Source organism: Ambystoma mexicanum, chromosome 10 (genome assembly GCF_040938575.1).
Source record: "Ambystoma mexicanum isolate Mex_15411 chromosome 10, UKY_AmexF1_1, whole genome shotgun sequence".
NCBI lineage: Eukaryota > Metazoa > Chordata > Amphibia > Caudata > Ambystomatidae > Ambystoma > Ambystoma mexicanum.
In genome coordinates this window covers 542,006,728-542,021,274 of record NC_090932.1, presented here as the reverse complement: position 1 = coordinate 542,021,274, position 14,547 = coordinate 542,006,728, and the positions used below count along the sequence as shown (strand labels likewise).

Genomic DNA, 14,547 nt, shown 5'->3' with positions numbered 1-14,547 from the left:
TGTGAAGTCTGTCAGCCAGAGAATTTCCACATGTCACGCCAGAGCAACAGTGCCCTCCTGATGTTTCGTGCAGCATCTCGGGCCAAGACTGATGGGAACTATCCTCTCAGATTGTTCTAATTTCTAGTTTATGTAAACATGTGTTTTCACACATGAGATGTGCCACTCTGTCTTTCGGAGGTGATGTTAAATATGGGATTTGTTAACTTTCTTTTATTTCACTGCTTCGATATTCATTTACATGCACCTCCCGCCGGCTGTAACGCTCCCAACCTATCTTTGTGTAATTTACTTCTTTAAATTTTCCATGTTGATAGAAGTAAGTTAACCCTGTCCCATTTACGACCTTTCAAAACACCTTGATTTCTGTTCTTGACTCCCAGCATATCCTTTTGCTATACCAACTGTGTTTTGCCCAATGTTGCATTTATAACTGTCCGTGTGTCTGGGCGTGTCCCAGCACCCAAAGAGATGTACTGCCGTCTCTGATCCGTGACAACAACAGTCTTTTAAACATTCTCTTATGCGGTGATAAGCAGCATATTGAACCAGGATGCAGATAGTATTTAACATTGGCAATTTATCCAAACATACAATTTTATCTCCAGGCTTACACATTTACTCCACTGTAACCTCATCTACTAATTGTGTGACTATGTAGCATTTGTAATCTTAGTTTTCATCATCTTCTTTGCACATTCCTGGAGCTACTATAGTCTCTGCTGCCTTGTTCATTTGAACATGATGGAATGACTCACCCTGAACGAACGCCTCCCTATCATCCTCTGTTTCAACTTTCACTGTGCCATCTGTAATACACTGGATTATTCTCCAATGTGGTTTACCTTGCTCTGTGAAATTGAGATGGGTCGAACAATGATAAGTCAAGTATGTTATTTGTGTTGGTCTTGACCGGCCAGTTGTCCTTGCAAAAGGAATGTTAAATTTCGGGTATTCTTTAGTAATTGTTGGAACCTCCTTCTTTTTGCACCATTTTGATGTGGGCATTGCTTTGGAAAGAAACTGTTTCTCTCTAATTGGGAATCTAGTAGGGAGTGTTTTACAACTTGATGGTAGCTTCCTGTGAGTATGCTTGCTTGCTCTGGGAAGCAACCATAAGTAGTAGCTTATCCTGCATCCCCATTACACAGTTCCACATGAGACCTACCCCCTCCTTATCCGCCAGGCAAGACTGATTGCCCTTTTGTCACCAGGGCCAGTTCTTGGGTATTTCCCGACTACGAATTACCGGTTAGTCATAAAGTTCACCACACGTGGATATAAATCAAACGGTGTGATGAGCAGTTCTCTGACTAAGTGTATCAGACACCACCGTTTCACCTTTGGGCAGTGAAACTTGCCGACAGTAGTTTGCACGACTACATGTCAGCACATTTCTGCCACGACGGCCATAGTTGATGTGAAAATCCCTTTTTGTATGGCCTCATCAGCTGGCATCCAGACACTTTTTTATTTTTTTTTTTGAAATTTCAGTTTTATTGGTTTTTACAGGTAAAACAGAGACGCCGCTTTTATGCAAGCATGCACACGGAAAAAGAACATATAACCTGGAAACAAAAGAAACCAAATAAGAGTATGGCATGTGATATACTGGTAACAGCAAAAGGAGAACATCACAAACATCAATCACCCCCTCCCTTTCAGTTGCATCCCGGATGCGAACAGGGACATTTCTCCTGTTACATATTAAAGTTCTTTACAGAGTTCGAATGGCAACAGTAGGCACGAGTGTTAGAGAAAAATGAAAACAACATGTTATTTATACAGGCATCAGATAAGTCTATGAGATCAAACTAAGGCATTACACACACCAATTTTCATGTAATATATTGTGCACGGAAGTCAGCCCATTCGGTTTCCACCGAGGTACCATGTCCGTGTAGAGCAGCGGTCAAACTCTCCATTCTGAAGATGTTTCGTGCGACATTCACCCATTCCGTCTTAGTGGGGAGGGTTGGTCTTTTCCATGCCATTGTGAGGCAAGCTCTTGCAGCCAGCAGTAGACCCATGATCATCTTAGGGGCTTTTAGGATCATTTTGTCTTCCTCAATTAAGCCGAAGAGGGCCAGTAGGGGATGTTTCTCTCTGTCGTCATCATCTAGATCTTTTATCCAACTGAGGACTTCGTCCCAATAAGCCTGTACCTTGTTACAGGCCCACCACATGTGCCAATAGTTCGCGTCTTGGCCACAGCCCCTCCAGCATTGCGGGTTGACCCCTTGATACATTTTAGCAAGTCTGAGCGGGTCATACTGCCACCTGTGGAGGAGTTTGAGCGCATGAAGTTTATATTGACATAATATTGATGATTTGGCTGTCTGCCTGCAGATGCGCAGCCACAACTCGTCGTGCAGGGGTCTGCGTAGGTCTGTTTCCCATTTGTTCCTCAGTTTGGTTGAGGGGGCTGTATTGGTTGTCATCAGGGCGTTATACATGGCGCTTATCAAACCTCTGGAGCCCGTCCAGGTGTCCAGACTTTTTTCAAAAGGCGTGAGGTCCCTCTGCAGCTGGTCCTTCCACTTCTCTCGTGGCATCACCCCTTTTAGTTTTAAATATTGGAAAACTGATAGAGGACCTATATTGAGTGCCTCCTCGAGTTCTTGTATGGTTATGAAAGCCTTATTTCTCCACAATTGGCCTGCCCGCTCTAGGCCGGCTTCATACCAAGACTGGTAGCATAGTGGTTCGGATATGTTATTACATATTCCCGGGACCCAAAGATGTCCTAGGGGAGAGGGCCAGGTTGTAATCCCTTTCATATCCTTATTTGGTTTCCAGATTGACCAAATGGTCCCGAGTATCGGGTGATTTCTGATACTGTTTCGCAGTTGGGGTCCAGGAACCCATATCCATTCAACAGTATACGGACGAAGATGAAAATTGTCCAAAGCTATCCAATGTGAGTCCGTCTGCTGTCTCGGGTGAGGGATTAATATTCGCAGCTGAGCCACTCTGTAGTATGATTCCAAGTTCGGGAGGCCCACTCCCGCGTCATCTTTCCTGAGATACAGAAGGGATTTGGGGACTTTCTGTTTTTTACCTTGCCACAGGAAAGCCAACCGGGACTTCGTCATTTCAGTGAAGAATTCTTTAGGCATCTTTATAGGGAGCATCTGAAACAGGTATAGGATCTTAGGGAGAATCACCATTTTAATGGCGTTTAGGCGCCCCATCCATGAGATTGTGAGTTTGGCCCAATTTTTCATATCGTTTTGCAATGTTAGTGACATGGGAGAGAAGTTAGCTTCGTACAAAGTATCGAGATCTCGGGTGACGTTGATGCCCAAGTATCGCAGGGTGGTCAGGCTCACTTTCATTCCTAGTGGGGCGAATCTTTCCACTTCATCGTCTCTGCTCTTGTCAAGCGGGAGCAGGATTGATTTCCCAGTGTTGATTTTCAGGCCTGCCATCTGTCCATATTCTTCAATAATATTTAGAGCTGCCGGGATAGATTTGAGCGGGTAGGTGAGATGAAGCAATATATCGTCGGCATAGAGACCCAACTTGTATTCATTGTCTCTGACTCTGATGCCCCGGACACCAGTGTCCTGTTTTAGCCGTTGTGCCAAAGGTTCGAGAGAGAGGACAAACAGAATGGCGGACAGTGGGCATCCCTGTCTTGTTCCTCTTTCCAGGGGGAACCATCTAGAATAGCCACCATTGACAGAGACTGATGTTTGCGGGGATGAATATAAAGCTTTTATAGCAAGGCGGAGCCTCGGGCCGAGTCCCACCTCGATAAGTCCCAGTCCACCCTGTCAAAGGCCTTCTCGGCGTCCAGTGACAAGAGGCTGGGGTCCCCTGGCATGCCCCGTGCTTCGTGTATCAGATGGAGTGTTTTCCTCATGGTGTCTGCCCCTTGTCTTTGGATCACAAAGCCAACCTGATCCGGATTGACCAGTCGCGGTAAATGGACTTCTATTCGGGCTGCTATGACCCTTGCGTATATTTTGGCGTCTATATTCAAAAGCGATATGGGACGATATGATTCACATAATTTCGGGTCTCTGCCTTCTTTTGGAATAACCGTTAGCAGTGCTTGTGCGAAGGAGGGGGGCACTTTGCCTGTTTCAAAGATTTCGTTAAAGAGCGTTGTTAAGAAGGGGACAACGTACGCGGTGAATGACTTATAGAAGCCAGGGGTGAATCCATCGTCTCCTGGAGACTTCCCTGCTTTGAGTCTTTTGATAGCGTCGGCGACTTCTTCTTCACTTACAGGGACATCGAGCGCCTCCGATTCAGCGCGTGACAACGATGGTAGTTTGACGTCTTTGAGGTAATCTTCTATGTCACCTGGCGGAGATGGCGGGTCACAAGTGTACAAGTCTTCATAGAAAAAAGCGAACGCCTCCTGAATCCCTTGGGGTGAGGTTTCGGTGGTGTCTAGGAGTGTGCCGTCCATTCTCTCTATTACGTTCACCCACCTCTCAGCTCTCTGTGCGCGTAGTCTTGCTCCTAGAAGAGCATCAGCCTGGTCACCTTTTTCGTAAAATTTTTGCTTTAAATACTGTAGGGTTTGGGTAATTTTGCCGACTTCCAGTATTTTTAGTTCTTCTCTGAGTTCCCTGGCTTCATTGATGTATTTCGCTCATTCATGTGGGTTTGATTGTGCCTGCTTCTCTACTGCGCTCAATTTCTGCCTGATATTTTCTTCGATCAAGGTTCGCTCTCTCTTTTTGCGGGCCCCCTCTCTAATAAGAATACCTCTCCATGTTGCTTTTGCTGCCTCCCATGCCGAAGTTTTTGAAATCTCCCCAGTGTCATTGGAGACGAAGAATTGTTTAATTTCGTTTTCAAATTCAGCTCTAAACGCCGTGTCTTTCCACAGAGAGTCGTTGCACCTCCATTTTGTGTTTTGGAGGATGTGCGTCACCCATCGTATCTCTGTCATAACCATATCGTGATCTGACCAAGAGATCGGACATATTTCTGCAGCAAAGGTTTCTCGTAGTAGGTTTTCGGACAGGAACAAGTAATCAATTCGTGTGAGGGTTCCATGGGGAATGGAGCGGAAGATGAAGCCGCTGTCTGTGGGGTGGAGATGACGCCAACTGTCAGTTAGCCCAAATGTTGAGAGCGCTACTTTCATATCGGTGTCCTCAGCCGGCCGTGGTGGTTTGAGTATGTCTGTTTCACTTTGTCTGTCTAGGGTGGGGTCCATCCACATATTGAAGTCTCCTCCAAGAATCGTTTGCCCTTTTGCCATATTAAACACTTTTTCAATTGCTTTGTGGAGAAACCTCTTTTGGCCCTGGTTGGGAGCATATACCGTGGCCAGAGTGACGGACACGTTCTGTATGAGCCCTATAATGATTGCCATTCTTCCCTCTGTGTCCACCCATGAGCTTTGGACCGACATGCGTAGGTTCTTACGAATTAATATCCCCACTCCTGCCTTTTTTGTTATACCGGAGCTCCATAGGGTATAGCCAATAGGTCTACCTGGGATTGCCCTCTTGTCCTCTCGGGTAATGTGTCTCTTGGATGAATAAGATGTCAATCTTGGAGCGCTTAAATTCTCTTGCAACCAAGGAACGCTTCGTAGGGGAGTCTAGGCCTTTAACGTTCAGTGTGCCTATGCGTAGTTGATCAATGTTATGTGTGGTCGCCATCAGGGCTTACTGATGAAGATTTCGCTACTCTCTGTGCCTGTCGTGTTGACTCTGTGGACCCTCATAGCCATGTGGTCGAAGTGTGCTCCTTGCCAAACTGAGTAAGTGCTCTTAGGTCGACACCTGTTTGCAAATGTATCCTGCGTTCTATAAAAGGAACCTGTAAAAGTCCATCTTTTCTACCCCAAACCCCCTCCCACCCACCAAGAACAGAGTGGCCCATTGTAGGGTCACCCCTAAACATTCCCTCCCACGGCGTCCGATGCAGTTGGGTTGACATCACCGAACCACCAGTGTGAACCGCAAAACAATCGGTCCGTTATCAATAAAAACACATCATAACTTAAACTTTCGAGCCCCCCAATCAAGTCATTCGATGCCTGAGGGCAAGAGGCCTCCTCCATTACCAGTCAACAGAATCTCGAAAATGGCCCTTTCCGCCCAGGTGTAGTCGAGATCTTAAACATTCCCCCCCCCCTTGATCCCACCCTGTACCTCAATTCGCATGACTCCGCCCTCCAACCTCTTACTTGGGTACAGCTTGGGAGTCAGCGTAGTAGAAGTGTCACCCGATTTGCTTCTGTCGTTCGAGTTGCCTCTTCATAGTGGATGATCAAAATAGTGGAGAAGTCAATGTTCCATGTCTGATGAGGCGTTCATCCTCCTAAATTTCCTGGAACCCTGCATTCTCCGTCTTCGAGGGCCTTTAGTTTGCCAAGTTTCTTCAGCATTCTTCTTTGTTGGGAGGGGAGTTCCATCTGCTTGGGGGCCTAGTAATTCAGTAACGGCGTTGGAAATATCTCTTTCTGAGGTGAGTTTCATCTTTGTGCCGTCCCATTCGAATGTTAGTGAGAATGGGTAGCCCCACCGATATCTGGCACCTTTATCCTTGAGAAACTTGGTAATTGGTTGGCATTTCCTTCGCAGCGCTAGTGTAAGGGAGGACAGGTCCTGGAAAATGGTGATGCGTGACCCTTCCAGGGAAATCTGCGAAGCAAGCCTGGCTTTATCTAGAATCCGGGCTCTATCTGCATAATTGTGGAACCGGGCCAGGATGGACCTCGGGCTACCCGGTTTCCCTCCGGCTCTGTGGATCCTGTCAATTTTGGGTTCATCTATTCCATCGTCTTCAAACAGAAGTTTCAGAATGTCATATAGGGTTTTTTTGAGGTGTGTCTCTGATTCTCCGTCCACCTCAGGAACACCAAAGACACGTATATTGTTCCGACACTCTCTATTTTCTAAATCATCGACTTTTAGCCGGAGTTCCTCCTCCCTGCCCTCAATTTCCATAAGGTGGTAGTCGACCTGCATTTCAAGGATGCCTGAGGATGTCTGATTGTGCTCAACCTCCTCGATTCTTTCCTCCATCTTGTCAATTCTGCTTGTGATCTTGTCAATCTTATTGCCTATGTTTGCTCTCATCCCTTTCATTTCCGAAAGGAGGTCGGCGATGTCACCCCTGGTCAGTGCAGCCTCTGGATTTTTGGAGGCCATGGTAGAGGATTCGCGCAGGGGCGGTGCTTCAGAGACCTGATTATACTGAAATTTGGCCAATTTCTGTTTAAAGTCCATAGATCTAAAGTGGGCCAGTAATCCGTTAAGCAGTGCCCCAATAGTGCTGGAATGAGTCTGTAGCGAGCCAGAGGGGCGGCAGAGGGAACTCTAAGTCGCAGTGTGGATTTCTGGGTGCAGGGTTTGTAGCTCCTTACCTCGGTCACTGTGTGCGCAATGAGTGGGTTGCCTGATTAACAGGAGTAGGAGAGACTCATCGCTGTGATGTCCACCCTAAGCATGTGAGGGGTCCACCTACTGATGTGGTTTGGCTGTCGGTATTGGGTGAAGCAAGATGTCGAGCGTAATCGAGGAGGGCACACGCCCCAAGGTTTGGGGGCCCAACCCTCAGCTTGCCAATTGTCACAGTAACTGGGCGAACCCCACCATGCTATGTGGCCCTATGTAGAGGAGTCCGTCCCGTGGGTCTGGGTTGCTTTTTCAATTTTCCCATACGGATGTCTATTAGAGGCCTTGTCCCTGGTCCTGCAGTCTGCGACGCAAATTGCCGAGCTGGCCGCCTTCCTAGCAAATGTTTTGCTGTGCACTCACCGGAGTGACCCGTTACTGTAGGAAGGGGTGGTCGCCCTTTTTCGTCTCGGATCTCATGGAGATCCGCAGCTCTGTGGGCCTACCCCGCCCCAACTGTGGCTGTCCGCACCGTACTGTTGAGAGGGCGTAGGGCGGTCTTTCGAGCTCCCAAATCCGTGGAACCATCCGCGGCTCATCCGCCGGGGGTGAGAGCCGCCCCGCTGCAGATTTTTAGGTCCCCTTACCGCTACAGCACACGAGCCGTACGCAGACGGGGCCTCCCCGCAGACCGGGAGCGCACCTCCGCGCACCATCGGTGCTCCAATGTCCACGGCTTTCTCTGCCGATCCGCCGTACGAAACTGTGCAGGGCGGGAAGGCGCAATATGTGCGCTGTGCCGCTGCCGCTTCCAGTCACTCGAAGCTGCCTGTATTTGGAAGCAAGGCCTCCGCAGAGCTCCTGCTAGGCGGGACCTACGCTGGGCTCTGCACTTTCGTTTCGATGTGGAAACGGGGGGAGCACTTCAGTTGATCGGTGCGAGGCGAAAACTCCACCGATTTGCTCCGGGTTTTTTGCCACTGGCGGGGGGCACCTTCCCAAAGCCTTGTCTTGAGTCTCAGCTGTGGGGGGGGTCCTAGAAGTGGGGGCTCAGACCTCTCGCAGGACCTCTGATGAGCGAGCTCAGACGGGGCACGACATCACCCGTGCGCCCCCTGGTGGCCAAACTTCCAGACACTTTTTAAGGTGATGTTAGCTTCAACTGGTTCCTCTGATACTTTATGGACATGTTGTCAAATCCTGACACGCATATTGATTCACATTACAACACTGCTGCGTTGAGTAACTGTACATTTGTTCGGTTTTTCCAGAACTAGGGGAATCTAGTAACAATATTGGTCTGCCAGTGAGGAGCTTATATGGGCTTAAAACCATATTTCTGCTTGTGCTGTCTTGCCTGCTAATTAACGAGAGTGGATGCACCTTCCCCCATTTCAGGCCAGTTCTAGAACAGATTTTTCAAATGTTGTTCTTTAGAACCATAGTTTTCTTTCGCCTGTCCCTGCAAATTGTGGATGATATAGACAAATAGAGCTTCTGCTGGCAGCATACGGCAGAGTTCCTACATGATTTTCCCCATAAATTATGTCCTACAGTCAGTGTTAATGCTCATTGGCCCCCTGAAAGGAGGCACTACATGTCTGATCAGTGCCTTGACCACTGCCGCCTGTCTGCTCGGCAACATGGATTTGCTTCCTCCCACTTTGAAAACATATTGATTATTACCCGAACAAATTCCAACCATCACTTTTGGCATTTATATAAAGTTGTACTGCAAATTTATAAATGGACCACAAAGGGTGGGCTGTGTCCCTTGCTCTATTGTGGTGGTTTTACCCACATTTGTTTGCAATGCTCTTCTGCCTCTGTAGAAAACCTTGGCGCATAGGATTTGACCCCAGTGGAGCACGTGCAAAATAAGGGATTGGGCCATAATTTGGCATTGTGTACTGCACAATCTTCTGTGCGCTAAGCAATCTTTCCAACATTTGATGATTATCCTTGTAAGGAAAAAAATGTCTGCAAGGGAAGAATAAGGTTTTTTATTTTTTTTTAAACAATTTCTATTTTTTTTCAAGTACATAATTAACAACTACCCCCCCCCCCCCCCCCCAACTCCCCACACCCGTTTCCCTCCCCTGGGCCTACCCTACATTCTGTCTCGGTCACTCCGAAGTCAGCGCCACTTCTTCGCTTGCAATGGGTTCACCTTCTGGGGTCTCTCTCATGACCTGCGTGTCATTTACCGAGACAGCTAAATCAGCTATGAGCTGTTTCCACGTGTCGACTCCTCTCACTCCTAGTTCCTCTTCCCTGCTGGACACGTCTGACCACACCACAGCTTCCATGTTTGCCCATTTCAACAGATCTCCCCACCACACTTGCACTACCGGTCTCACCCTTACTTTCCATCCCATTGTTATTCTCTGTTTTGCCAAAATGTATGCCAAATCCTTCAGCCTACTTACATGTTTTGCCCGCTTGGGTCTCGGGAAGCACCCAAGTAGGCAGGCATTTGGTGAGTCAACATCTAATGTGATCTCAGCATTCGCCAGCAGCTGTGCCACCTCCCTCCAGAATCTTCTAATTTCCACACATGCCCAAAACATATGCACTAGGTTGGCATCTATCTCTCCACATTTTCGGACACGCTTGGTTCCCTGCCTGCTTAAACTTAGCTATTTTGTACGGGATCAGATCTGCTCTGTGTGTCACATACATCTGGATCTGTTGGAATCTTGCGTTTCGCGATATCTTCTTGTGATACCTTTTCACTCTGTCCCATTCCCCATCCGACAACGGTACTCCCAGGTCTGCCTCCCACTTCCTCCTGACCCAATATATTTCACCACCTGCTGCGGACATCAACTGGTATAGCCGTGAGCCTTCATGGCCCCCTTCCGATACACCATAAAGAGAATCAATCACTTTGTTCGGCTGCATGTGCATGTCGGGATCAGACTATCTCAGTTTCAAACCTTTCAGAAGTCTGGCGTGTGTGATATACTGTCCGCTGTGTATCCCGGTTTTTGCTGCCAACTCTTCCAATCCCTTGTATTTCCCTTCTGTAAGCACATCTCCCACTGTGACTACTCCCATGGGCTCCCACCTCTTCCGTACATTCCTCCTGTTCTGTTCATCTGTCCCTGCAAGCGCCGCCAGTGGCACCTGCGGGGAATACGGTGCTGCGGAACCTATCAACAACAGGGCCCTATGCCATATGTTGCAGTCTAGACGCAGAAGGTGTTCACTAGTTTTGTGCAAGTCAGGTAGCCATATCACTTCCTTCAAGAAGAACGGTCTGCCTGCTGTTTTCAGCAGCCTCAGTTCAGTGGTGGGTTCATCCGACAGCCATCTGGCCAAATATTGCAACTGACTAGCTATGAAGTATACATCAAAGTTGGGCTATTTCATATCCCCTTGTTCATACGAGTTCTGTAGCTTCCATAACGCCACCCTGCATCGACTTATGCCAGATGAAGCTCCGCCATACACTGTGTAATTTGTCAAAAACCTTTTTCGGGATCGCAAAGGGGACATTTGTGAAATAATGCAGAAGTCTCGGCAGCACCACCATCTTCAATAGTGCCACTCTCCCCATCATGGTTAATGGCAGCCTCCCCCAGAATGTTATACTCCTCCCTATACTCTCCACCGCTTTCAGGGAAGAATAATGTTATACTTGTGGCTGTCATTAGGTTTGAGGAAATTGGGCTATAGGAGAAAGGGAAACCCACCTCGCTGCTTTATCTGCAATGATAATCCCCCTAGCGACCTCATCCCTAGAGACCAGATATGAAGTACATTTGACCATCGCTATTTCTTTGCTAACATTAAATCTGTGAGAGCATCTACTTTGTGCAAAAGCATTTTTAATTGGTGTCCCTAAAACAGTTAATTATGTACATCACCAAAGAGTAATGTGAATTTGTATACATTGTGACTTTTACCTTCTCTTAGGGGACATCTTTAGCCAGTGGAATGAGTTAATCTATTTGGGAATTAAACACATGTAGAATTGTTGCACTTCAGTGACCTCACATGGAGTGCATACTAAATATGATGATGCCAATTCCCCTTGTTCATTTCTCAAAGAACAACTATCCACAAATACTCCAACCCAGAATATTGGCTTAGCATAAATACTTTTGTGGTTTTGTGAGAGCCTCTATTTTCAAAATACAGCCATGGGCTTCATAGAGGCTGCCGGGCTCTTCTGCAGCAGCGAGGCTGGATTTAATACTGCATACCGTATTAGTGCGATAAGGGTAGAATTCAAGTGAAGCAGCTCCTATTTCGTGCGACGAGAAGTAGATGAGTGTGCTGTGAAGCCCTAAACAACGTAAGCCAGAGTGAGGCCCCAGCCGCTGTGAGCAGCAGTGAAGCACCAACCATGGGGAACCGCAGCATAGCGGGACAGTGCGTGCAGGGGATGGATCCCATGCCCGGCATTCCAATACAAATTAGGAGAGTGCAAAGTGACGGATGCCACCAGCACAGCAGCAGCCATAGGTAGAGGACGCAACAAAAAGACACAAACTCAAGGAGCTGGCCCAAAGAATACCCTGGACCTGTCTGAGGCCATCCTGCTACACATACGAAGGAGGGCGTAACAACATCTCCCCATCACCTTACCATCAGCCATACGTCAATACTCAACCACTCCTTGCACCATTCCTCCCTACTGCGCTCCCTCTCGTGCCGGCTTGCCCACAGCTCTGCTCTAGCTCAGATCACAGGACTCCCAAGTGCAGAAGAAGGATGGGGTATGGCCAGGCCCCCTGGCTGCTCTAGGGGTGGGCAGGTGTCTGGTTGGCCCATAGTATTAAACCTAAGAGGGGCAGGCATTGAGGAAGTGGAAACTAAAGGGGCGAGGGAGGCAGGGACAGGAACACTCCAGGGAGGGCAATCTCACCTTTGGGGTGTATGTATACAAATCAAACCAAGATGGCAGAGGGTTCTTGTTTTTGGTGCTATCTTGCAGTCCAGTGAGAAGAGGGAAGATGCCGCTGCAGAATTCACTTGGGCCTACTGAGTGAGCAGTCCCCACTCCAAAGCCGCGGAAGGGAACAAGAGGGCCAGAAAAGCAGAAACGAGGGAAAGACGACAATCACTGATGCACCTGTGCTTACTTGAATAAAAGAAAGATACAATATACCATTGCCTCCATCTGGTAATTGCCTACATCTTACAGTTGCATCTTTCTCAAGTAGAAGGCTGTTACTGCATGTGGTACTATTACAATGGGTGTGAACCTGATGCAGGCTGCAATCTGGATCCAGCATGTATTTTCTTTTTCTTGCTAGCTTTCTGATTACTTTGTTATTCATATTTTGTGATAGACTTTTAGCCAATGTCAATGAATGCACAATGAATAAAAATGTCTTTTATAAAGGAAAACAAAATATTGTATTTATTTATGCTTGTCTGCACTTAGTGTGTGGTTAGGGAAGTACTTTTCCAATTCTTGCCAGCCAATCGTGGAACCTCATGGTCAAGCCCATCTTATAAGTAATCATAAATTCTGAGTGCGTCTGCTCCATAAATCTTGTTAGCACCAACACACCACCAGAAACATTAGAAAGAAATGCAGCCCCTCGGACCAGCCTGAAGCCAGACGTTCACATTTTTCTCATCCAGAACGCATTAGAAACTGTTTTTTGCCATCAGTAGGGGTGCTGTGTTTATACAAGAGGCTTCCTGTGTGATGATTCTGAGGATGTCATCCCTTCTCCCCTAGGCAGAGACCTCTACCATGGGACCAGGGCAGTGCGTCCACAGTACAATAGTCCCCCTGGGGGTGGTGCACCGAGGAGGCACACATGGGGGAGGAACCCCCTTATGGATTGGGGGCGACCATGCTCGGACAACGCAGCACCACTACGCTTCAGCCATGTGAAATCCCCCTTCCCCTCTTATGGATAGGGCCAATGTCTGCTATTGTCAGGTTAGTCCACCTAATATACTTGATAACGTTAAAACCCTAGAGATTGCAAGGTTTAGCCTCCTTCTTGTCCCCCAGAGTCGTCATTAATGTCTATCTAAATAGCACCGTCATGGTCTAGGGCCCTCAGCCAAATCTCCTACTATTTGATAGGTGCCTCGCTCGCCTCATCAACTTCCTTCCTTCCTTCTACTGCTACACCTTCTACCACTTCTCTGGCCCTTCTGCCACCTCCTTCTTTGACCTCTGTCTCCTTTGCCATCTACTGCCTCTTTGGCTCCCTTGCCACCCACCTCCCCTCTGGCTCCCTGGCCACCTTCAGCCTCCATCCCTCTGGCGTCCTTGCCATCTACTACCTCTCTGGCTCCTCAGCCGCCTCCTCCTTCCACCGCTGGCTCCTCTACCACTTTCAATGGATACAGGCCCAGAGGTGGAGTGGCCCTGATCTTTCCTGAGTGGAACCCTGCTTCCATCATCCCCACACAGACAAATTCCTCCTTTTGAATGCCGGGTCTGCAGGTTCTCTCTCTCCCGGCCTCTCTCTGATCTTGGCCACCATCTACAGGCCACCTGGCCAGGTCATACTCTTCATCTCCGAATGGGCTGACCTCACCTCCTCTCTCCTTTCCTCTACCTTTTAGCTTCTCCTCCTTGGGGATCTCAACATCCACCTGGATTCCCCAGGCCCATCCTCTGGGCTTTTTCCGCAACCTATGCAGCTCTTTCCCTCTCCATTCTACCCTCTGGTCCGACACACTCAGCCAGACACACCTTGGATCTTCTCATCTCTTCAGTCATCTCCCTCTCTAATCCTCTTACTACTCCTCTCTCCTGGACTGACCACTTCCTTCTTTCTTCTCACTTGAAGCTGCCTGTCCCCTTGGCAAAGCCCCACCCAGCAATGCCACCTTCCTTCGCAGTTTTTCGACCTATCAAGCAAGTGTCAGTGGCAGCCTTTGCCTCCACTTTCTCTCCCCCACCTACTCCTATGGCTGACTCCCACTCTGACACAGCCCTTTTCAACCTTCACCTTTCTACCTCTAACACTCTTGATATCCTTGCCCCTGTCATGACGATCTGTCTAAAGTCTGTTTCCAGGTGCAACTCTTGGTAGGACTCCAGTCTGGCCGCTCTGAAACGCATGTGCAGAGTAGCTGAGTGGAAGTAGGGGCATCGGGCGCACCCTCTGACAAACTGCCCTGCCACCTGCTCCAAAGGCAATACAGTCTCCCCATCTTCTCTAAGACGAGGGTCCATATTCAAGCCGGCATCTCTGGGGCCTCTAACACGGCCAAACTTTTCAAAATCTGCAAGGAGCGGGCCAAT

At 48.2% G+C, this 14,547-nt stretch overlaps 1 protein-coding gene across 4 annotated transcripts in view; it reads left to right on the top strand.

Moving 5' to 3' along the window:
* The window catches only part of STK25 (serine/threonine kinase 25), a 1,190,884-nt gene that overhangs the window by 467,792 nt on the left and 708,545 nt on the right, over positions 1-14,547 (top strand). The gene's annotated exons all lie outside the window — the stretch shown is intronic.